Source organism: Microtus oregoni, unplaced genomic scaffold, assembly GCF_018167655.1.
Source record: "Microtus oregoni isolate MIOR12 unplaced genomic scaffold, Mior012 000048F_ref0000485, whole genome shotgun sequence".
Lineage (NCBI taxonomy): Eukaryota > Metazoa > Chordata > Mammalia > Rodentia > Cricetidae > Microtus > Microtus oregoni.
This window is the reverse complement of record NW_024543222.1, coordinates 18,880,479-18,905,012: the sequence shown is the minus strand read 5'-3', so window position 1 is coordinate 18,905,012 and position 24,534 is coordinate 18,880,479. Positions and strand designations below refer to the sequence as shown.

Here is a 24,534-nt window from a genome sequence, read left to right as displayed (position 1 = left end):
ACCTCCTTTGCAACCAGCTCACTGACCAGCCAGGTGAGGACTAGAGGGCCACTTGCTCTGCTTGGACCCATAGCCAGCCACACAGGCCGGTGGTTCCCCAGCCACACTGCTCCTCTGGGGACCAAGAATGCTGAGCATCCATGACCAGCGCCAGTCTTTGTATCACTGGATAGTCAGTATTTTTTCTGTGTTTAATAAGCCCATTCCCCATTTTGAAATTGTGTGTGTGTGTACGGGGGGAGGAGAGGAATGTCTAGGTTCATGCATGGTATGGCAATCATGTGAAAGTCATAGGACAATATTTGGGAGTTGGTTTTGGCCAACCACCTTGTTGAGGCAGGGTCCCTTATCTGTTTTTTTGCTCTGTACTCCAGGCTAGATGACTTTAAGTGATTCTGTCTTCACCTCCTATGTTGCTCACGAGTGCTTCCATTACAGATGCTTGCTACCCATGCAGCATTTTTTTATAAAACTTGGATTCTGGATCAAACTTGGCTTGCATGGCCACTGCTTTCACGTGATAAGTCGTCCTACTGGCTCAGCTCTAAACTGCTCTACATCGATTTTCATTTACTTGTGTACAAAGTCCTTTGACACTCACGAATCTACACAAAATAATTTATTAATAAATGATAGCAGATCATTCTGTGCCTTCAGTGTCATCTGCTTCTTCACTCTCTTCTGCTTCAGCGACTGTCAGATTCAGGGCCGGCGGCATCACTTCCCCCTTGACGTCCCTGGAAGAAGAGCAATGCCAAGGCTTTCAAACTTTGAAATGAGGAACTTGACCTTAGCTTCTCATTTGAGCTAGACATTTACCATGGTACATCCTGAATGGCACTATCGTCCTGTGCAGAGGACTCCTTGACCTGCATTCCCTCAGTCATGCTCTTCTTTCGTATGTCACGTTTGAATAAATCTGTGAGCCACTGTGGCCACCTTAGCCAGAAAAATCCTTCCTAGGAAACAGAAGGGGAGACATTAGTTCTTTTAGCCCCACCTTCTCCAGCCACAGCACCGAGTCTCGGGCTTACCTGACTCTCACTGTCCTTGTAGCATTTCTTACTCCTTGGAAGAAAACACATGCAGAAGACAGTTAGTGATTGTGCTGTGTTTATGTGTGTGTGTGTGTGTGTGTGTGTGTGTGTGGTGTTGTCTGGGGACATCTTGGCTCTCCCCATAACAAAGATCACCCCAGCAATGGGACTTAACAACAATTCCATGCATATCTGGCTTTTAGGAACTTTCCAAAAGATCTCCCTGGGGAGATTTTGCCTGTGAATTGTCCTGGAGCAGAGGCACCAGCATGACAGTAGTCCCACTTATTCCACTGAACCAACTTCTCCCTCTGAAGAAGCCACTCTAGGCAGGAGCCCTTTGCTCTCCTGCAGATCAGCTCTCACAGGCAGACTTGCTGAGGTGAGGGAGGGGCTGCTCCTGCTTGCCTAGCTGCTTTATCCTCCAAGTACAAAGCCCAAGTCCACAGCACAGCTCACAGACTCACGGGGTTTCACCCTGCAGCCTGCCTCTGCTGAGGATTTGTAAGAGCAGTTTAAAGGGCACAGGTAGCTGCGCATGGTGGATCATGCCTGTGATTCCAATTCTTGGGAGGCTGAAACAAGATTCTGAGGCCAGTCAGGCAGTGGTGCATAATACCTTTAATCCCAGCACTGGGGATGCAGAGGCTGGCGGATCTCTGTGAGGTTGAGGCCAGCCTTGGCTACACAGTGAGTCCAGACCAGCCTAAGTGTGAAACCATGTCTCCAAAAAAGCAGTAAAGTACATGACAAGAACCAACACACACATTAGTTATCTTTTCTGAATCCAAGGACAATTAGGAAACTCAGAGCATACTTTCCAGACATATACGCTGTACAGATTTGATGTGAAATATGACCAAAGCCTGAGCAGAGAGGAACTAAAAACAAGGGCTCCACCAGGGAGAAAATGGTCCTCTTTCTGACATGCCCCAGAGAGTGACCACAGGACCAGACATTTCTGCCATTGTCCTTCATTTCCTCTTTAGAAGAAAGGTAACTATTGTCCATAATCTCTCCCAGCTATAGTTCTATGAAGTTTGTGTCACTCAAAGAAAGAAGAGGCTCAAAAGGTGACCAACAGGATGAGGATATGGACTTTCCTCCTCTGTATACTCACAGCCCTACACTCTAACTCTGGGCTCCCCTGCTTCTTCTCCAAAGCATCCAATTCTGAAGTCTCTAGCTGGAGCAGACAACACTAACAAAAGCTGGTACAGCCTAAACCTATGGATTTCACCCTCTTTCTTTGAAAGCCTGGTGGCAGCAGAGGCATCCATGCTAGTGCCAGGTGCCTCTTTGGGAGCCAGGCAAAACAACAGAGAGGATCATATTCTTTCTGGCAATTTTCTTCTCCCTGTCAGATGAGGGAATTAGGTGAGTTCCAAGTTCTCTGCTAACTCTCATGTTCTCTGTGAAAGATGGTCTCATATTTACCCTATGGACTTTTCTTCATCTTCCTCTTTTGTTCTGTGGGAATAAACCTGTTTGGGGAGAAAACATAATTCTGCTTATCACAATGACCACTGTTTCTAAATCTACTAATTCCTTTTACTTACCTAAAGTCTTACCTGTTCAGTGAGCTCAGGAGCCCATTCTGCCCTTCTTTGTCTCTTCACAACACCATCCTTTAGGTTTCACTTAATATATTATACTGATTATTTTAGATAAAATTCAGCAAATACTTCTTAATAAAAATAATTTCTGTTAAAAGTATGAATTTTTTGTTTTTTGAGATAGGGTTTCTCTGTTTAACAGTCCTGGCTGTCCTGGAACTAGCTTTTTATCCCAGGCAGGTCATGAACTCACAGCATTCTGCCTCCTGAGTGCTGGAATTAAAAGAAAGCACTATCATGGTCAGGTGATTCAAAATATTTTTAACTCCATCTAAGTATACAGCAAAAGCCTAAGAAATGCACTGCTGAAGAGATCAAGAACAAGAGCAAGATGTCTTTATCACTGCTATAGGGTGGCCCTGTCCAGAGGTCTCCTCTATCACTGCTATAGGGTGGCCCTGGCCAGAGGTCTCCTCTGTCACTGCTGCGGGGTGGCCTAAGGTGTCCAGAGGTCTCCTCTATCATTGCTGCAGGGTGGCCCTGTCAAGAAGGGCTCAATACACAATAAGGAAACTAAATTGGGAAGACAGGTGAAAAACTAGTACTATTTGTATTGGAAACAACAGACAACCAAAATGCTGACGAGATCAACTAAAACTATACTGGAAGTAATATGAAAAGTTAGTAGGGTGGAAAGTCACAAAACAAAGACGTCAGCACACCAGCTGGACTTGGTGGCACATGCCTGTGATTCTGAGGCAGGAAGATCAGGAGCTGAAGGTCAGCCTCAGGTACATAGTGGATTCCAGGTCATTCTGGCTATAGAAACCCTGTCTCAAGCTCCTTTTCTCCTGGGGCGGCGGGAAAATGTACAAATGAGAAAACAGTGCTAGACAAGAGCTAGGACGTGGTACAGAAGGAACCTGCGTCCCCTGAGGTGGTAACACCCTGAGAACAAGAACATCCATAACTCACACAGGAGGAGACACAGGCCGGCAGATGAGTGGCCTCGGCTACAGACACTTTCCTTTCCACTGGGTTGTTTTACCACGAAATATATTAATGCTTTGGGTGGTTTGCAATGGTTTCCTAGTACTCTCACACTCCCAGTACTTCCTGTTTGTCTCTGAGGGGGCGAAACTGACCAGTGAAGGGTCCAGGTGCAGGCTTAGGGATCAGGGGAATGAATGGGAGATTTACTCTTGGTTTGGCCACTGGGCCTAGGTGCTCTTCACCCTAGGAGAGGCTGATAAGCTCTTCCCAAGGAGTCTGAGATTAGATCAGACAAAGAATGGAGAACTCTGTGCTGTGCTCAGCAGGCACAAGCCTTCTATCCCGAAGGATGTGGAAGACAGCGTCCAGACTCAGCAAAGGCCTTTGCCTATGGAGTGGAAACAGACAGCTCTTCCCCCCACACATTCATTTTTAAAACCACTGCTATTTTTTCTCTTTCGCATGGTTTCTTTAAGGTAAGAAGGAGTAAGCTTTCATTACTTGGCCACAAAACAGTCAGGCAATTGTTCTCTTACCATTTACTCCATTTTCCACAGTTGACTAAACTATTAAATTACTCAAAAGTCTTAAGTGTCTAGGAATATAGCTCATGCTTAGCATGCACAGGCCATATAAATCCCCAGACCCCAACAGTCCCCGCACTGTTTGTCCATTGCTTTTCTCTGTCTGTTACTATTTAATCTGTTTTTTTTTTAAGATAGCATTTCATATATCCCTGGCCTGAATTCACTACATTGCTGAGAACGACTGTGAACTATGGATCATCCTGCTTCTGTTTCCTAAGAGCAAGGACTACAGAAGTACACAAACATCTTTCTCTGATGCTATTTTAATAAGTACTGATTTCTATCACCCTCATAGTAGAATTGATGGAATGCGTCATTTCTCTTCTTTGAATACCACTGTTATCTACTGTAGGCAAAATACTGGGCATGCTTACTCTACTCACAGAGTATCATCTAAATTGGCAGAAAAAATAGTGAAAATGTGAATAAATTCCAGCACAGTGGTGAACAGTATACACCACTAAAGAGCAATATAGGACTTTACAGAGATTTCCCTGGAGGTCACAACCACATTAGGTGTGGAGGTGCTGCCTGTACAGGGGCCAGAGGACATCCTCCCGGAGGTCATGAACTGACCCCATGCTGATTTCTGCCATCTAGCCTCAAAATTCCACCATCCTCACGGACAGAGAACTCTCCACTGCTCCCACAGCCTCTCACGGCAACACCACCAGTCTGACACCAAATCAGAACGTTACATAATGACCTGACATTGAGGAGCCCGACTTCACAGAGTACCTGTGGACACTCGGGGGCATTATTTGTAGACAGAGAGGGTCAGTGGCTCAGGTTTTCAGTTCGCGGCCTCTAAACCTATGACACAGACCGGGCACATGCTGGACACAGGAATGTATTGTTGTCCTTACCTCAACGAGACAGAAAATGATAATCAACACTGTCACTACTACAGTTACAGATATTGCCAAGATGACTTTGTTGTTGTAGCTGTATCCCGGAACTTCTTTTGTGCGCTGGAATATATGAAATAAATGAATGGACATTTGTGTGGCTATTAAATAATAATAAAATTAAAAGAATGACAGAAAGTGAAGGCTAATTGCTTAAAATTCCTTCTTGGGCTTGTGAATGGTAACATATATATAACCTAGCAATCGGGAAGTTAAGATAGGAGGACTGCCATAAGTTCAAGGACAACCTAGAACACCAGGTAAGTTCTAGGATATCCTGGATTATACAAAAAGACTTTGACTCAATAAAACTAAGAGCTGGGCTTGGTGAGGCTCTTAATCCCAGCACTCTGGAGACAGAAGCAAGTGAATCTCTGAAAGTTCAAGGCCAGCCTGGTCTACACAGCAATTTCTAGGCTAGATATAACTACATAGTGAGACCCTTTCTCAAACAAAACAAAACAGAATGCCCCAATAGCACAATAAACAAAAGCAAGACTATGGGCTACAGTATATAGTTTAGTGATCAAGTCCTTGTATATTATGTATACAAGGTCCTGAATTTAATCCCCAACACTATAAAACAAAATGACAATATGAAAAAAATAATAAAAGTTTTCTACATTAGTAGCTTGCAGATTTTAAAAGAACATACCAAATTAAATGTGCTACCTATCTAACACAATTTTTATGTTTTGAGTTTTAGGTTGCCTTCTGTCAATAAATTTAGAACCATAGTGAGAACCACTGTCTTGGCTGGGCTAGTGTTATGTGGACAATACAAGATCTGGAATAGAAGCCTCCAGTCTTTCTGCTTAAATGACTGAGAGGGTACAGGGGACTCAGTTCCAACATTGTCCTCACCTGACTTGGTTCCAGACCCTTCTGTCCACCTTGGGTTTCTGGGCTCTCATTGATGTAGTTCTCAGTTTTCCACTGGTCCGTATCCCAGTCGGCCCTGGACAACTTGAATTCTTGTTGCTCACTGAGAAGCTTCATCAGGAGGCCGGTTCTGGAGATGAGCTTGGCACAGGACAGTTGCACACTGGGATCAGAGCAATCCATCTTCAAAGTCCTGATAACGTGAGAAATAAGCCTTCTCACGTTGTTGTTGGGGATGAGGGGCCGCAGCTGCTGGTTTAGCTGAGATTCAAAGCGTTTACCTGGTGACATCAGCAACGAGTAAGCAAATTCATGGGAGTCAGGCCCCAAGATGAAGTCTAACTGTGGCTTGCTGGCTTGCTGAAGAGTTGTAATTGAACCAGATGCAGGCACATTAGACTCTACAATAGGATTCTCAGAGGGTATAATTTCTGATGCAGCTTCTTCAGGCACAGTGATGTCTGTTGGAATTAAATCGGAGGTAAGCACATGAGACTCTACAATAGGATTCTCAGAGGGTATAATTTCTGATGCAGTTTCTTCAGGCACAGTGATATCTGTTGGAATCAAATCGTATGTAGGCCCAAAAGACTCTACAGCAGTCATTTCAGGGAATATATTTTCTGATATAGGTTCTTCAGACATAGGGGTGGTTGGTTCAAAGATGTGTTCTTCAATATTATAAATATCAGATGCAGCCAGAGGTTTTTTGGAAGGAGGTCCTAAGGCAGCATCTAATTGTGCAAAAGGCTTTTCTGCATAACTCAGGTCTCCTAAAGATGAAAAGACCCCTCCTGCAGGGGAATTTACCAGGCTCCTCACTGCAGAGGATGCTGGACTCTTTGCAATCAACCGGAAATGATACTTTTTCTTCCTAAGGTTTCTATGTGTCTTTTCAGACAGTAAACTAGGGTTAGACCCCTTCGTTCTTTTCACATTTAAATTTGCACTTTCTAAAACTAAAATGGTGTAAGACAAGTCTTTTCGTCTGTCTATGAACTCAGGCAGCGATTTTGTAGTGAGAGTCTTGTCCACCAGCGACTGTTCTGGGGAAGAAGACACTGCCTCCCCATGCTCCTTTGGGAGCAAGGGCTCTGGGTGGAAGGAATTTCTCACTAATTTTCTGATCTTCTGAACAATACTGAGTTGCTGCTACTCCACTGTGGGTGGGCTCCCGAGCTGTCCGTCTTTGGCAATACTCTCCACAGGCGTCTGGACACTCTGCTTATCCCACAGGCTCTTGTCACTCACTCCCTTAAAGTGCCTTTTCTGTATGCTTCCTGTCCTCTTGAGCACTCTGTTCAGGCTGTGGAGTCTTTTCTCTGCCTTCTCAATCTCTGCAAGACTGTTTTCCTCTGCCTGGGCAGGTGTCCAACTCTTTCCAAATATTTGTCACTTAAATTTTTTACCTGAATTATTAGACTTCTCCTTATGTAGTATAGTTTTCTCTTCCTTTTTAACCTCATCAATTTCTTCATCTAATAACTTTTCCAGAAAATAAAGTTTATTCAATTTATTTTTGTTAGTGAAGTTACCAGATTCAGATTCATTTGTAGGAAAAAGACTTTGTGTATCATTCTGCAAAGATCCCAAGGAACTCTCTGAATCTTGGTCATGAGAAAACAGCAGTTTAATGTATGGTAACATTGTTGATACTACATCTTCCAGATTTCCCTCAGAGAAATATGGCAGTATGTAATTCAGGGCACTCATAACATCATTTTCATCATTAAAGTTGATATCCTCTTCCATGGAGCTGGAGTACTTGGCATTTTCTTGGTCTGAATAGCCTGTCTCTGGTTCAATAATGAGTTCAGTGCTGTTATTCTCCTTCCGGGTCTGCAACACCTTCATGAATGCCCCTTCTGGGTTCCCTATAGATGCTTCCTCAACTGTCAGAGATGGAGAGATTGTTTTTAGTCAGAGAATACTTTTACCCCTTTCTCAGCTCATAGTCACACACTGTAGTCAAATAAATTATGGGCCAGCAAATACTGGTATGCCGTGTGTGTGTGTGTGTGTGTGTGTGTGTGTGTGTGTGTGTGTGTGAAAACACACTAAACTAAATTCTGTGAAATGGGAGCAACCGAAAGAAAGAGTGTCATTGGCAAAGTAGGAACCTCCTGGGAACATTCCACAGTGTGCACACAGGAAGTCTATTCAAGACAGCCAGTGGACCAGTAGAGAGAGACCCAGAGCCAGAAGACAAAGCCAGCTTTTCTTCTCTGCATGGCTGACTGAACCTCCTCAGGCTTCTACATCTACACCATCTGCCTCAGATTCGAGAGGCCCACTAGGTTTCCTCTCTCCATCGTTTCAATGTGCCCTCTGTTGATACAACCTCAGCTAACTATGGTGATGGACAACCTTTGAGGGGAGTGAGGCCAGAAATGCTAAAGCAGGCACCTCTCATTCACATCTGGATGTGTGTCCTTCTCCACCTACCCGCCCAATTTCTTCCCATAGGCTCTGTTGGCATGTATTCCAGCTCCTGAAACAGGAGCATCCTCTCTGTGCATCTTTCTGGTTCTTGCCTGAGTGAAGGGGGTTATGAGGTGTAGGTGAAGACATGTTTAATGTACTGGGTTTTATTCTTATGTAAAATCAATTTATAGAATAGCAATTTCTAGATAAACATTACTCGAACTCATAAAATGCACAAGGTCAGAGCTACTCTTGTCTGAAGCCTGTTCTCACTTCATTTCTCATTCTTCCAGGTCCACATGGGAACAATACAAGGCTTCTGGTAGTAGGAAGGTCAAGTGAGTCACTGTGTAGCTGTGTTTCTTTCCCAGGAGAATTGAGAGGATTTGAGGTGGTAGTGAGGGCCTGAAGGAGTGGTGAAAAGAAAAATGTGTGCCTATGGACTGCTCAGAATTAGGAAGTGATAACTCAAGCAAGAGGCAACAGCAGTTGACACTTCTGATGTGTAAAATAAGAGAAATGCTTATTTGCCATTTCTGTGGAAAAAAGAGAATGTAATTGGTTTCTTAAATAAAAATAAATGACATTTATATAGACAGTCAAATGCCACTTCTATTTCTCTTCTCCAGATCAAGGCTAAAGACTTGCATTTAAACTATTTAGGCAAGAAAACGGTCATATTTTGGATGAAGTTATTGCTAATAAACCTAATACATAGAAAATATTTTAGTGCTAAGCACAAGCTATACTATCAAGCTGTATCGCTGTCCCCTTTTAAAATATTTTTTTTTTAAAAAAAAGTGAGCTAGGTTTTCACTAAATTGCCTAGACTGGCCTTGAACTTGGATCATCTTGCTTCAGCCTCCTGAGTAGCTGGGATTATTGCCATGTGCCGAGATATTCAGTTTAGAAAAACACTTAAAATTACATGAAAGATTTGGCGGTAGAAAAGCCTGAGGTTCAAAACAGTAGGGAGGTGGTCGGTGTGGGCATGGAAGAGCTCCCGGCTCCAGCAGCACAGTGAGGCAGCACTCACTGCTCTCAGATTCCAAATAAAAAGGCATCACTTACAAAATTAAGAAAAGAAACCAAACAAAATCTGTCTAGAGATATCAAAAGTAGGAGATCACTTGAGACCTAATGTACAAAAAGCCAGCTTACAGACTGAAGTGTACTATATGCAAAAGTAATTATTGGAAGCAGGATACCAGGCAGACAGCATAGTGAAGAGTTTGTGGTCATCTATGTTATCTCTCTCCCATTTTACCCCTTTCTTTTGCTCTTTCTGCATATGGAACAGTTCTATTATCTAATCATGCAATAATAGCTGAGAATCCAACTTTCAGCAAAAGAGAAGGTGTGGATGAGCCTTTTTCATAACTAGTTAAAAAGTAAGACATAAAATTAAAACATTCATCAGGTAAGAGACTCACGACAATGTGTTGTGTTTGTCAGACATCCAGTATGGCAATGCAGTTTGACTGTCTTGCAGACAACCTCAATATCAGTTTTATATTTGCAGAGGCAGCAGGCCATATGTCTAGGTAAGATTCTGTAAATAGAAAAACAGAGAATTGGTTTACTGGAAAAGCCTTACTGAGGTACAGAAGAGGCAGGCCAAGGCTACCACAGGGTCGCAGAGGACAGAGTTCTTGAGGCATGTTCAGTTGGGTGGGGACTCAATGGCAAATTGCTGCTCTCTGATACTGAAAGTAATCATGGAGGAGGACAGAGGTGTTCAACAGAAGAGCAAGTGTTGTGTGTGTGTGTGTGTGTGTGTGTGTGTGCCTTTAACAAAAGTGACAGGAACCGAACCAGGTGACACGCCTAAAACAGGAGACAAAAACAGAACTAGGAGATGTTGATAGTAGAAGCAACTCCCCTCAACTCAAGTCTCACTCTGGGTTGGTCATGCACAGGGCCTGAGCAAGCATCCAACCTAGGGATGCTTTTCTCTATTCCTACTATTAGATTAGAATAGATTATGTGAGGCCTAAAATAGCCCACTTTAACCCATACTTTATGGTTAAATGGCAACATGGATCACATTGACCAAATCTGGATTATTTTTGTGTTCCAATGAATAAGGGCCATGGTGCAGTTCTTTGGCATGGTGTTTGTGTAGCGGTGCAAGGCCCTGGATTTGATCTATGTGTGCATGTGTGTGTGTGTTTGTGTGTGTGTGTGTGCATATACATACACACACATTGATAGACACAAAGAGAAAGCAAGAAAAAAGGAGGAATAATAAATTATAATGAAATACAATAAATACAATATAATGTAAAGACAATCTGAATTCCTAATGATACTCAAAAAGAAAAGCAGGGTAGGCCTTCGAGAAAACACTAGTTAACTGATGTTGAAAAGATTTTGTAACTACCAAGTAATAATTAATTGCAACAAGGTTATCAAAAACAGCCATGTAAAAGAAGTTTGAGAATAGGATCTTTAAGGTCTCAACAATTCCATAGGTTCATCCTTTCTCCTTCTCACCTCTTCTCCTTTCTCCTCCTGTGTTTGTTTTTTGAGACAAGGTCTCTTTATGTAGCATTGACTGTCCTGAAACTTGTTATATAAACCTTTTGGGCCTCAAACTCATGGAGATCCATGAGCTTCTACCTCCTAAGTGCCACCATCAGCCACTGGATATTCTCAAATTACAGTATATAAAAATAATAATTTGAAGATCTTCAACATTTTACTTTACATGTGATCAAACTCAGCATGAAAGGTCACTTAAAGTCCCATTCAAGAAAGCAGTACAGATATTTAACCTGATTACTGATGAGGAAACAGACAAATCCAGCCTGGAATGTCAATTCATGGCTCATGAAAAAGTAGTGAAATGTCTTTGATAAAAACCAAAAACATGACAGTTAACGCCTGCCATATATTGATCTTGAATCAAAACAAAAAGATGTAAAGAGTAATATCGACTTCTGGCCAAAATAGAGTGAATGGATTTAACCTCCCTCACTCAAAACCAAGAAAACAAATATTCAAAACCAAATCAAACCAAACCAGGGTGCTATTTTGTTTCTGTTTTTTTTGGGGGGGGTCAGGGGGAACAAGCAAAGACAGCTTTATTTAATGTGGCTACACTTGTGACAACAAACACCAAAAGAGCCTTGTGATCACAAGTCCATCTTCAAGGGCTGACATAGCTTTGGATCTAGGTGGGGGAGGGGCAGGGCTATGCATAATTCTAGCAATCCTGATCAACGAGTGGTCTGATTGATCACTGTTTCAATTCTGATACTTCAGGGTAGTCCTTAAGAAGTTATTACCATTGTCATGGCCTGAAGAGAAAGATCTAGTCCTCATTCAATGATTTCTGTGTGTGTCCCTACTACAGTGAAGAACCGTTCCACTTGGAAGTAGTCTTGAAGTAGTACGTGTGAACTGTCTTGAGGACTACTGTCCAGTAGGATGACTGCTAACCTTGCACGAGTCAAGGGTCAGAAGACTCACACTCTGTGTCCCCTCAAGTCTACAGTGACAAAATGCAGTGATCATGGACTAAAATCTCTGAAACTGGGAATTCAAGAAAGTTTTTCCATTTAGTTGTCTTTCTTGGGTATTTTGCCACAGCGGTGAAAAGATGACTATAGGGGCTGGAGAGATGGCTCAGTGGTTAGGAGCACTGCCTGCTCTTCCAAAAGTCCCGAGTTCAGTTCCCAGCAACCACATGGTGGCTCATAGCCATCTGTAAAGAGATCTGGTGCCCTCTTCTGGCCTGAGGCACACATGTAGACAGAATACTGAGAATACTGTATACATAATAAATAAATGAATCTAAAAAAAAAAAGCTGACTATATACTAACTTACTGCCCTGGAAGACATTCTGTGTTGCCAGGAAGGAACACAAAGTAACAAACGGTAGACAATTTGATGACAGAAATGGAGTTGAGAAATCAAGAAAATCAAAGTGACTATAGTTGATGGGACAGAGTATCATAAGGTAAGAGGCACACTAAGAAAAAGAGAACCATGAAGCCAGATAGCTCATGTATTCAGCAAAGTGCTAAATACTGTGTGTGAAGAAACTACTGACAGATGGGGGGGGGGAACCTGCCAATTGAGTATAAAGAATAATAATTTAGTTCGTAGGTGGTTAGGAATCTTGTCTGTTCACACATGCAAATAACAGATGGCCACAGGGCACTCACACATGCCAGGCAGGAGAACTAATGGCCGATGGCCACAAGGCACTTAGAACATATATTAGGAGTTATAAATCAGAAGTTGTAAAGGCTACTTTATATTACCCTCTCACAAACCTTCACTGATAGATTCAAAATGGTGAAATCCTTTTGAGTAACAATAGCCATACCTGGGAACACATAGGAATATCAACATCTACGATATACCCAAAATGAAATTTACTACAATGTTTGGAGTAAGAAACTTGCCATGCAAAAAAAGCAAGAAAAGTGCACATCTGTAACCCCAGCATTCTGGAGTCAAGGGCAGTGATCGCTGTGAATTTGAAGCCAGCCTGGTCTTTACAGCAAGTTTGAAGACAGCCAGGGCTACATGGTCTCACTGATATTTTGATCAGACTCTGACAATCCTGGTACTAACAATAAAGTTTACCTTGAATCAGAGGGTGGAGCTAGCTACTACTAGCTGACCAGAATTACCCATAGAAGTTTTGAAGGACCCAGGACATATAGAGAGAGACCCATGAATTATTAGCAGGGGCTTAATAAGAAAAGAGGGGCTTAGAAAGATTCACAGGCCCTTTTTGGATGGAGGAAGGAAAGAGAGAGGAGTCCAATGGTTGTTTCCCCCACTGTTTCTCTGATCAATCCAGTTTTTACCCTGATACCTGATCCCGAGACAGTTGCTGGCTGTCATTCAGTCAGTTCTGTGCCCTCACTTCCTGCCAAGCAGGTTTCTCCTGCACATCCCCCTCCCCCGTGTCCATTTTTCAGGTGGCTCACTCCCTCTCCCTGAAGCTTGTGGGCCTTCCCTGGACCAGCCTGCTTGCCTTGACACCTGCCTGCACCTGCTAGTCTTCTACTGCTGCTGCCACTGCTGCACACCCTCAGCCCCTGGGGATATGCAAGAAGCTGCAAGTGCTCTCGACCCAGATCGTGCAGTGCAGCGGCATCCCGCTGCCACTCCAGTGGGCACACGGTACTAGCCTGGCTACCTAGGTACCCCGAGGCACTCCCCACAGTCAAACACTGCTGCTGTAGAAAAACTGAGAAGTCAGCAGATCTGGTGAGACACCCAGGAATTCTTTAGGAGGAAATGAAATTTTATTCAAAAGTCTTTAAAGAAAATTTCAAAATAAAGTCTTTCTTACGTTAAGAATGGGGAACAGTATTATGATACAGAGAGTTAGGACACTGTATGGTTTGAAAATGAAAAAAATTAAATGAAGGCATAATCAGCTTAGCTGGGATTGACATGTTAATTGTAATTATCACTTTGGTAATTCATGCTATATACTTTAAAAAGTAGTTTGATATTGGTTCCAAGTATAAAAAAAATTGACTGATAAAATACAATCCTTAGAAAGATCTACGAATGAAACTAAGACAAATATTCACACACAGACAGAGGAATTTAGAACAGAACCTACCACATTGAATTATGAAACTGAAGAGGAACAGCCCAAGGCTATTAGAAAACCAATATCCAGTTATCATACAAGAACAAGTACCAGATGACAGGCAGCCCCAAGGCTATCAGAAGTTAAATGGATCCTGTAGAAATGTTAGATTTGAAAAGATTTAAAGAAGCAGTTGTTTCATATGGTATGCATTCACACTCTGTGAAACAAATGTTAAATTCATAGAGAACTCAGAACAGAAATACCCCCACAAGACTGAAAAGCTTTAGCTACAGCAATCTTAGAAGGTAGTTCTCAGTTACAATGAAAAATAAGGGGGAGAAAGGAAGCTAGGATCACAGAACAATGAAGTAGGGCCAGAGGTATGGAAATTTCCCAAGACCAGCTTCTCAATGAAGGTGAGCATGCTGATTTGCAAAGACAGTTTAGATTTGATGATCACATCTTGGCCATATGTTGTACAGCAACTTTGGATGCTTGGGACAGGGATGAAGAATCAGGAAAGAGGACTGATTCATTACTAAAATTATACAAGGTTCCAAAAACCCTTCACTGATTTTTTTAAAACAAAGATTGACTTTAGCTGTGCATAAAATGTTATCGGACTAAGAAGCTAGACAAATATAAGTTGAATCTTTGGCTTTTAAAAATGATAATTCAGAATGAAAAAGGATGATTAGGCCTTTAAAGGCAAGATCAGACCCTACAGATGAATGGATCTGAAATATAGTTGATATTGGATCTCACACTTATGATGATACTTGGATAGAAGAAGTGATTTCTAAAAATTTTAAGAAAGTTCAAAAGGTCAGATGTTTTAATGTGGTAAATAAGATCATCTGAAAAGGCAAGGCATTCCTAGAAACAATGCTTTTTCAAGAGATGATTCAAACAGAAGACCTGACCTTCTGAAATATGCAGAAGGTACAGCAAAGGCCAACATTGGACCAATGAATGCAGATCAACAAGTGACAGACAAGATAATCCTTTGCCATTGGGAAACACCTTAGGGGCCTCTTACAGGCGCCAATCTCAAATTTATTTCAAACATTCCCTGTCAGTATTGGTGAAACTCATCCACAGAGCAATTAAAAAACTTAATGCTTCTTTAAATGTTCAAAGAACAAAGCTAAAAATACAAGTGAATGACATTGTAATTATAGACATAGGTTTGGATGTAACAATAATTTCTCCAACATCTTGGCATCCAGAATGGCTTCTTCAGAAGGTAAATATTCAGTTTCCAGGTGTTGGAACTTTACCTCTGGTAAAAGAATTTAAAAAAAAGAACAAGGTGGGTCAAATGTATAGGGCCAGTAGGATAGGTAGGGAAATTAAAGGCATATGTGACCAATAGCAATGAATTTATGGGGGTATGACTTGTTACAACAATGGTAAACCCAGATTAGCATTCCTCAATCTCAGAAACAAACCATAAAATAAAGAATGCCTCTGAGAGAAATATAAAAAAAGATATTATCAAGAAGAGTCACTGACTGTTCAGATTGTGCATAAGCAAGACACAACAGCTGCTGGTCTTTCAAAGTTACCAACTTCCCTACATTTAAAATGATTAACTGAAAATCCCATCTGGGTGGAACCTTTAACATAAGAAAAATTACAGACATTAGAACAGCTGGTACAGGAGCAGCCAAATGATCAACATACTGAAGAAGCAATCAGTCCTTGGCAGGTCGCAGAATTATACAGTGAGAGTTCAGAGGTCAACCCACCAGATGCACATCTGATGGAGATAACCTTATTTTGTAAGGTGATAAGGAATGCTACCTTTTGAATGTATTAACTGTCCTCCTTGCAGATTTCTTGTGTGAAGCCATAGTTCTTTGTAACATGAGGGCCTGCTTTGTTGAGGTTTCTGTCCTACCCAGTTCCCACACCCAGTAAATCCCAAAGAAAATCACACCGAGGTCTCCATAAATTATAAACTGATTGACCCATTAGCTCAGGCTTCTTGTAACTCTTATAACTTATATTAACCCATTATTCTTATCTAAGTTAGCCACATGGCTAAGTATCTTTTTCAGCAGGGCAGGTTACATCCTGCTTCTTCAGTGTCTGGAGAGGACTGGGGAGGAATGGGCTTCCTTCTTCTCAGAATACTCCTCATTGCCCCACCTCTACTTCCTGTCTGGTTGTCCCGCCTATACTTCCTGCCTGGCTACTGCCCAATCAGCGTTTATTTAAAACATAAGTGACAGAATATAGAATTGTCCCACACCAGTTCTTTCCCTTACATTACAGCTTGGAGATTTTTCCTACAGAACTACAATGTGCTAATTGTTTATTGGGCACAATTTCCCTTAAGCATTGGTATATTGGATGACTCCCTCCAGCGATGTGAGATTCTGGTGAAGTAATCACACAGCCAAAACTTTTGTTCTCACAACCAGATCCTTGTTCCATTTCCCCCGATATAAACTTAGAAGTCTGCCCCTCTGCTATTATCTCCTTCGTTAAGCAGTTGGTCAGTATTAGTGTCCAGACAATGAGATCTCAACTGAGACATTCACAGACACCCAAGGACATTTCAGACATGTATGTCTGTCTGAAATGGCTGATGTTTAGCCCTCAGAGAAGACAGGAAGAATGCTTGCCCTGAATTCACTTTCTACCAATATAGAAAGTGCCATCCCAATTAACGCTGTTATAACCCTAAACAGGCTACTAACGCTCTGTACTGACTGTTTTCACCTCAGTTTATTGATACAAGATCTTAGCTTAGAAGATTAACGGTTTTTCTCTTAACCTTATGAGATAACAGAAACAAGGTATTAACCATTTGCCCAACTCTGAACAAAGTCAATGCTTTTTTCATAGACACCACAGGAACAAAGCCATAGTTTAGTCCAGACAGCTGGAAAGAGTCATGGTCCTGATTTATTGTTATGTTACTAAAAGGCCTCCTCCTTGTTCTATCACTTAGGTGTAAATGTAATTCTTGTATTTGACTCCCCCCGCCACCAGCCTGCTACACATTTGGCAGAAATGCTGATGCAGATCAAATGCAGCAGTATTCCCCTGCTTGTTTATGTAGTTGCCTAATTACCTGATACTCCCTCTGCCCCCTGGGAAAAAGCTGCAAACTGAGTAAAAGATGAATCCTATCTTGTTCATGGTTTCTACTGATAACATTTTAGCTCTTTGCTTAGTCACTTAAGAATGTAACAAAACACACAAATTCCCCTCCTAAGTTCCTCTAACGATTTAATTTCCCTCTCTTAATTAACTGCCTTCCCCCTTAAGAGTTCCACAAAGGCTTTCACAAACCATTCCCACTTTGAATCATAAAGCTGACAGTTACAGTTATATAATTACAGTTTGTGTACTTATTATCTGCTTTTATGACCCTGAAAAAAATGCAACTCCTGTAACCTTGTTATTGCCAGAGAATTGATGATTGTGTCTGTATGTGTACATAAACTAGAAAACTTGGAGGAGAAAAAAAAGGACAATAAAAAAGAAATTATGAGAAGAACTGTGTGAGCTGATTTATTTTCTTTCACCCACACTCAGATCTTGTAGTTATTTCCCTCATGGGCTGTAGCATCTTGACTAGACCCTGAAGGGGCCTAAGGGGCTGCTACCCAAAAGACTCTGATAGGAATTCTTTTGTATTTGTCATTAAAAACAAAGAATGGTAACAGATCTAAGAAATTTTAATAAGGTGATCCAGTCAGTGGGCACATTATAGAGAATTTCCTTGAATTCCCTTGCCTTCTTTATTACCCAAAGGATAATCTATTATAGCAATTGACTTAAAAGACTGCTTTTTTACTACACCTTTACAAAAAACAGGACTGAGAAAAATGTGCCTTCACAGTGCCTATTTATAATTCCCAGCCTGTTAAAAGGTATCATTGGAAAGTTCTTCAAGGGATAGTAAACATCTCCATCCTGTATCAATATTTTGTACAACAGCCATTGGAAATAATTCATATACAATTTTATCAATCTATAATTTATCATTATATGGATGATATCTTACTAGCAGATTCAAATGCAAGTACTTTTATGTTTAAATTTTGTTTAAACATCATGTTTAAATGTTGAAAATTTTGTCTTGTTTGGGATTATAAACTGCTCCTAATAAATACAAGGAGGAGATTCTATTAATTACCTAGAACATAAGATAGGTTTGCAAAAAATTCAAATAGAGGATTGGGAGGACAAAGATCATATAGAGAGACAAAGGAAGTAGTATAGAGAGGTTTAGAAAGATATGCAGGCCCTTTTTGGATAGGGGAAGAAGAGACAGTGGAGGTCACTGCTGCTCCTTCACTATAGTGATATTTTATATATGTTTTATAAATACAGCTAGTCTGAAGACCAGAAGATAAAACTAAGTCATTAGAGATCAGGCAGTAGTGTAATACACCTTTAATCCCAGGATGTGGGAGACAGAGGCAGATAGATCTCTGATGGAGGAGGGTCATCTATCTGTGTTACTTTCATTGGTTAATAAAGAAACTGCCTTGGCTTTTTGATAGGGCAGGATTTAGATAGGTGGAGTAGACTGAACAGAATGTGGGAGGAAGAAGGCAGTGAGTCAGACGCGATGAAGCTCCAGCCCAAGATGGACGTGGGTTAGAATCTTCCCAGTAAGCCACGACCCCATGGTGCTACACAGATTATTAGAAATGGGTTAATCAAGATGTGAGAGTTAGCCAGTAAGAGGCTATAGCTAATGGGCCAGGCGGTGTTTAAATGAATACAGTTTCCATGTAATTATTTCGGGTGAAGCTAGCCGTGCGGGAGCCAGGCGGGACGAAAAGCAGGCCTGTTCGCCTCATCACTACAAATCTCTGTGAGTTCAAGGTCACTTTGGGCTGCACAAGATCAGTGCAGAAACAGATCCAGATGATGGTGGCTCACACCTTTAATCCCAGCACTAAAGAGGAATATAAATTGGGAGGAGATAGGAACTAGCTCTCTTTCAGTGTGAGGGTTTCTTAGAGGTAAGAGCTCTCTAGTGGCTTGGCTGCTTTGCTTTTCTGATTCTTCAGGTTGAACCCCAATATCTGTCTCTGGGCTTTTATTATTTGTGATATATTTGGCACCCAATGCTTTGGGTATGAATTCATGAAAAAGTCATTTGCCCGAGGCTTCTTAGCCATGGGCACAGGGTAGAGCTGCACATGGTGCTCCCATCCCACCTGGTCAGACTTTCTTTTATTTATCCCCAAGCTTTGGGGAAATGTTTGGGATTTTCCTTTTATAACCTCTCTGAAACAGTGTCTAGATGCTATATCCAAACTCCAGAAGCACCTGGGCTCCAAACTGGCTGGTTCTGCCTTTAAGTAGCCACCCCCTCCACCGGCCACATGTGCTTTTTCCCCAAACAAAATCCCCTGTGTGTTTTTCAGACAGATATCTCTCTCCCCCTCTCTCTTTACCACAGTTGCAGGCTCTCCTTGAATCCCCTTCTTGGGCTGCTGACAAACTAGGTAGCTGCCTTGAAATCCAGAGAGGCTTTTACTGTTCTATGCAGCAGCAATCAGCCTCACAGCTTCATTAACATCATCAGTAGATTTGGTAAGACAATTGGGAATTCATAAAGGCATGAATTACTTAAAAGAGAGTTTTTCCCCACATTGACAAATTGAGGAATTTGAATCTCTGTATAATATGCTAGACAGTTTGAACATGGAACAATTAATTGAGAGGATATCTAATTTAGATGGGATTTATGGAACGTTAATTATATTATCAGAATTATCATTGTCTTATCACTAAAAAAGTTGGTATATCTAAGTGCTAAGAAATAGGCCTTAGAACAAACTAATAAAACAGATCACAGAGATATTCAAATCCAGACAGAAAAATTTAATGGAGAGCCAAATTCAGCATTGCATTATAAGAATAGAGAGGAACAGTCAAATATTTTCAGACAACCAACCTTAATATATCCAGTAACCTTAAAGGAATTGCCAAATGGCAGAGTCTCTGTTACAGCTAACTAGACTCCTGTGACATTTTAGACTTAAGGACATTAAAGGAAGCAACAGTCTCATATGGCATGCATTCACCTATTGTTAAGCAAATGTTAAACTTGTGGTCAGTTTATAGTAGAATTATTCCTAATGACTGGGTAGATTTGGGTTAGAGGTGTTTTAGAGCCCAGTCCATAATTATAATTGAGTACCTGGTTCAGAGAAGAGGCTAAGATCACTGTACAATGAAGTAAAATGATTGAAACTGCTGGATTTCTACCAGATGATATAGAACTGACTTCATTATTAATTCAGTTATGAATTATAATCAGGAACAGGAATCATCTCACATACATAACACACATCCAATCACATACAGATCTGCTAGGTCCTCTAGCACAATGTAGGACAGAAATCAATTAATTAGTGATTGAAAATGTGCTGAAAGTCTCAGAATTTCATTAAAAACAATATGTCAATAGTGAAGGATTTTTTTTTTTAAAAAAAGACTTTCCCATCACATGGCAACAGTCAAGGAAATTATGAGGAAATTTCTAATTTGTTCTTCATACAACCAAACACCACTACCTGCAGGAAGTAACCCAAAGGGTACTCAAAGAAATGAAATCTAAATCTGGCAGATGGATGTGTTCCATTTTGTAGAATGCGGAAAACTAAAATATGTATATCACACCATTGATACCTATTCAGATTTTCAATGGGCAACTGCGTTGATTTAAGAAAAGGCTGATTCAGTAATCACACTTTTGCTAGACATTATGGCCATTGTGGGTATGTAAGCAGAGACTGTTCTTTCATTTTCTGACTATCCAGACCCAAATAATCACACAACAACTATAGTAATTACAACACTGTTTGGCCAATGCCTTAGGCATATTTCTAGTTAGTGCTTACATTTTAAATGAACCCATTTCTATTATTCTGTATATCCCCAGAAGGATATATTATCTGAGTAAATAGGAAGTACATTGTAAGCAACTTCCAAAACTCTAGAATCAACAGAGACTTTTCACTGCCTGGACAGTCAACCCAAGTTCTTCTGTAACGTTGGAGCATCCCTCTTCAGCCTACAGGCCCATACTATCTGGCAGATTTTTCCATGAAGCAGAAAATTTGAAAAACTGTTTTGCCTATATGGGCAGATTGTCAGTCACTTTCTTCTGTGTCCCACAGAATGTCTGGCAAACTCACGAAGCAGGAACACTGAAGGACTGCCTCAACTTTTTTAGGCAAGCTCAGCAATCATTTTTCTGTGGGTCCTGCATGACCAGTTTATATAGCATGCAACTAAGCAGTCTAGGTAACAGCAGTTTCTTGCTCAAATGGCTAGCCTTGTCACATTGAAGGCAAATTACATAGAGAGTTTCTTCAGTGTCTATCAACTCTCTGTTCCACCCTGCTTGGCTTTTCCTACATGGCAGAGGTCTGGGAGTCATGTTTACCACCTCAATTCTCAGAAGAAGTTGGCTTATGCTGCCACCAAGTAATTTGCAGCATGCTTCCCACAAACCCCATTCAAGTGCTCTATGACAGGAACTCCTGAATCCAGAGTCATTTATGCTACCAGTAGGAATCAGGAAGCCATATCTTAACAGAGTCTCACAGCTTTTCCAGCTAACATTGAGTCGGGAAGCCTCTCTTTAAGGAGCCATTCTTCAGCTCGAATTCAGCAAACAGAGCCTTTTTAAAAATATGTGGCTACCAAGAAGTTCAAGCTGACTTCTGATTTTGTGGGTCTAAAAGCCCTTTTTTTTTTTAAAAAAAAAAGCTTTCTTAGGCTTTATGTGGATATTCTTGCCCCACATTGAGTGCCATTTGTAAGCAAAGACTGTTCTTTCATTTTCTGGCCACCCAGACCCAAATAATCACACAGAACTATTATTAATTACAACACTGCTTGGCAAATGACTTAGGCATATTCCTAGTTAGCTCTTATGTCTTAAATCAACCCATTTCTGTTATTTCTATTATTTCATATTTATCACAAGGCTTGTGGTTTGTTACCTATTGTACTTGAGTGGCTACATGGCATCCTCCTGACTTCACCTTCTTTCTCCCTGAATTAAGTTTAGCTTTCCTAGCAACCTATATTTTGTACTGCCATAGACCAAAACAGCTTCTTTATTAACAAATGGTAATAAAACATATTCACATATAGACTAGAAACCCACATCATGGGTATACCAAAGACAGACAATGCTCTAGTATATGTCTCTAAGAAAATGAAACCATTTTGCTTATTATAACATAAAATATATTACAGGCACAGCACACAATCCTACAGGGCAGGCAGTTATAGTAAGATCAAATCAAACTCCAAAGGATATGCTAAATAAACATAAAGGGATAATAAATACAATCAGAAATATATGGCATGATGCTTTATTAACTTTGAATTTTCTTTCTAATGAGAAAGAAACAACAGCTGTGGAGCGACATTGAATAGTAGAAAAAACTACAGAATTAAATCAGTCAATATACTTTAAAGATTTACTGACCTCGGAATGGCAATAAGGATATGTGTTACTTTGGGGAAGGGTTTTTCTTTTGTTTACATAGGAGAAGAAAAGTTACAGATACCATCAAAATTGAAAAGATTCGATTTGATCAAGAGACATCTCTTAATTAGAAGACATGAGAGATCATCAAACAGCATGGTCACTTAATCTGAACTAACCTATAAAACTAATAAATGCTTTTTTCACTTGACTAGATATAACTTGCCAAAAGGGAATGTTCCCAATACTAGGGTTGCAGAAGGGTTTTGTTCCTGTCTTTTCAGGAGAATAAAGGTATACAGCTAAGGAATCTGAAGACCACTGCACAAATGAGACCTCTGAAGAAAAAGGACAGACAAATCATCCAGAAAAAAAATGTCTCAAGAAAAAGAGTATATTAGCCTATTGGTATACCACATTTCCAGCAGGATAAATTTTCATGAATCTTCCCAAATATTTCTTTCTGTTATTCTTTACAGACATATAATGAAAATGATCTTTTGGTAATCCCAGTCTAATTAAAGATTAAAGCTGGCTTTGGAGTTCACGTGTGGCTCTCCCTCTCTAAACCCATGCATGCTTATTAAAGTGAGGTCCAAAATCTCTGTCTCATGTCAGAGAGTCTCCTGATAGAAGACAGAAGAAAAAGAAATATCCACAAACTATTTTATATTGCTACTAATCTCATATTCTTTTGGTTTTATTTTAAACTTTTTGTCATGATATTAATGGTCATATAGAGTACTAATTTGTTCTAGAAAAAGGTTTCGTCTATCTTCCTATACATGACTTTGGGTTTGAGTCTTTGTCAGTTTTCTATAGTGAACCATGAGCATAACTAACAGAGACTTCAGGAACTTCCCAAAAGGAGGATGGGGTCCTGCAATGACGATTCTTCCAGGACTTTGATAACATCACTAAGAAAAAAAAAATCGGCTTTGGACTACAAATTGCTCTGAACAATTTCAAAGTGACTAGCTGAGATGACATAGCCTAACATACTATTCAAGCCAGGACTTGAGACAAGCCCTGCACTTTCCCATTATGCAGAGAATGGACAACAAATGATAAAGCTATCTCTCTCAGGACTTGACAATTAACCACAAATTTTGTTTCAGTATCTCCTAAAGTTACCGTCATTCACAAACAACAGGAAGTAACTTTAAGAATATGATGCCCACATTCCTAAGAAGTGGGATAGGTGGTTTTTTGTTGTTCAATGGGTTATGGATATTTGTCATTGTTTAGGGGGACTAGTTACAAGTTGTTATTGGTATTGATAAGAAAAAGGGCTAAACAAAGGACAACTAGATTCAAGGCTTTTGTTTTGAAAAGAAAAAAGGGAGGATTAGATATGATAAGATAAAAGCAACTACTAGTTTTAAAAGTTTACATTGGATTGGAGTTTTGTATTTTATATACAAATTTTATATATTGATACAAATTTGAGATTAATTTTGTTAACACAGCCTGTATATACATTTCTAATCTTGTTCAAGGTGTTGTACCTATATAGCTCATTTAACAATGGAAGGAAAATTTCTAGTCCTTGAAAGTATTATTACTATCTGCTTAGGATAACAAGGAAATGCAGGTAATTAGTCATCTACTACAACTGAACTTGTAGTCACATCAGGTATGTTTTCAAGTTCAAACAGATACATTTTAAATAGGTCATCTTCAAACACTTCAGAGATCTATAGAATATGGCATTTAAGATGTTTTAATAACTGCTGTGGGAGCTCTTTTGACCAATAGCCTTTAAGATATCAGCCCACTTGGGCGTGGTCTCTTATACTATAACTGCAGCTGTAAAGCGTGTGTTCACTCTCTTCTGGCTCTCACTTCCGGCTGCTAGATTCAATTCCTGTTCCCCATTCATGCAGAGGACTGTGATCTAGGACAGGGATCTGTGAGTCTCCCCTAAATAAATAACCCTTTATTACATGTAATTCTGAACTAGTGTGGGATTATTTTGTAACTTCCGTCATCATCTGGTACCCGAATGTGCAGACCAGTCCACACTTTATGGGATCAGTTTGCCGGCTGAGTGGCGCATTGGACACTGACTCTCCTGCCCGTGGCCCTA

The 24,534-nt window shown here is 40.6% G+C and overlaps 1 pseudogene; it reads right to left on the bottom strand.

Moving 5' to 3' along the window:
* Nucleotides 1-640: 640 nt before the first annotated feature.
* The window catches only part of LOC121436039, a 64,913-nt pseudogene continuing 41,019 nt past the window's right edge, over nt 641-24,534 (bottom strand).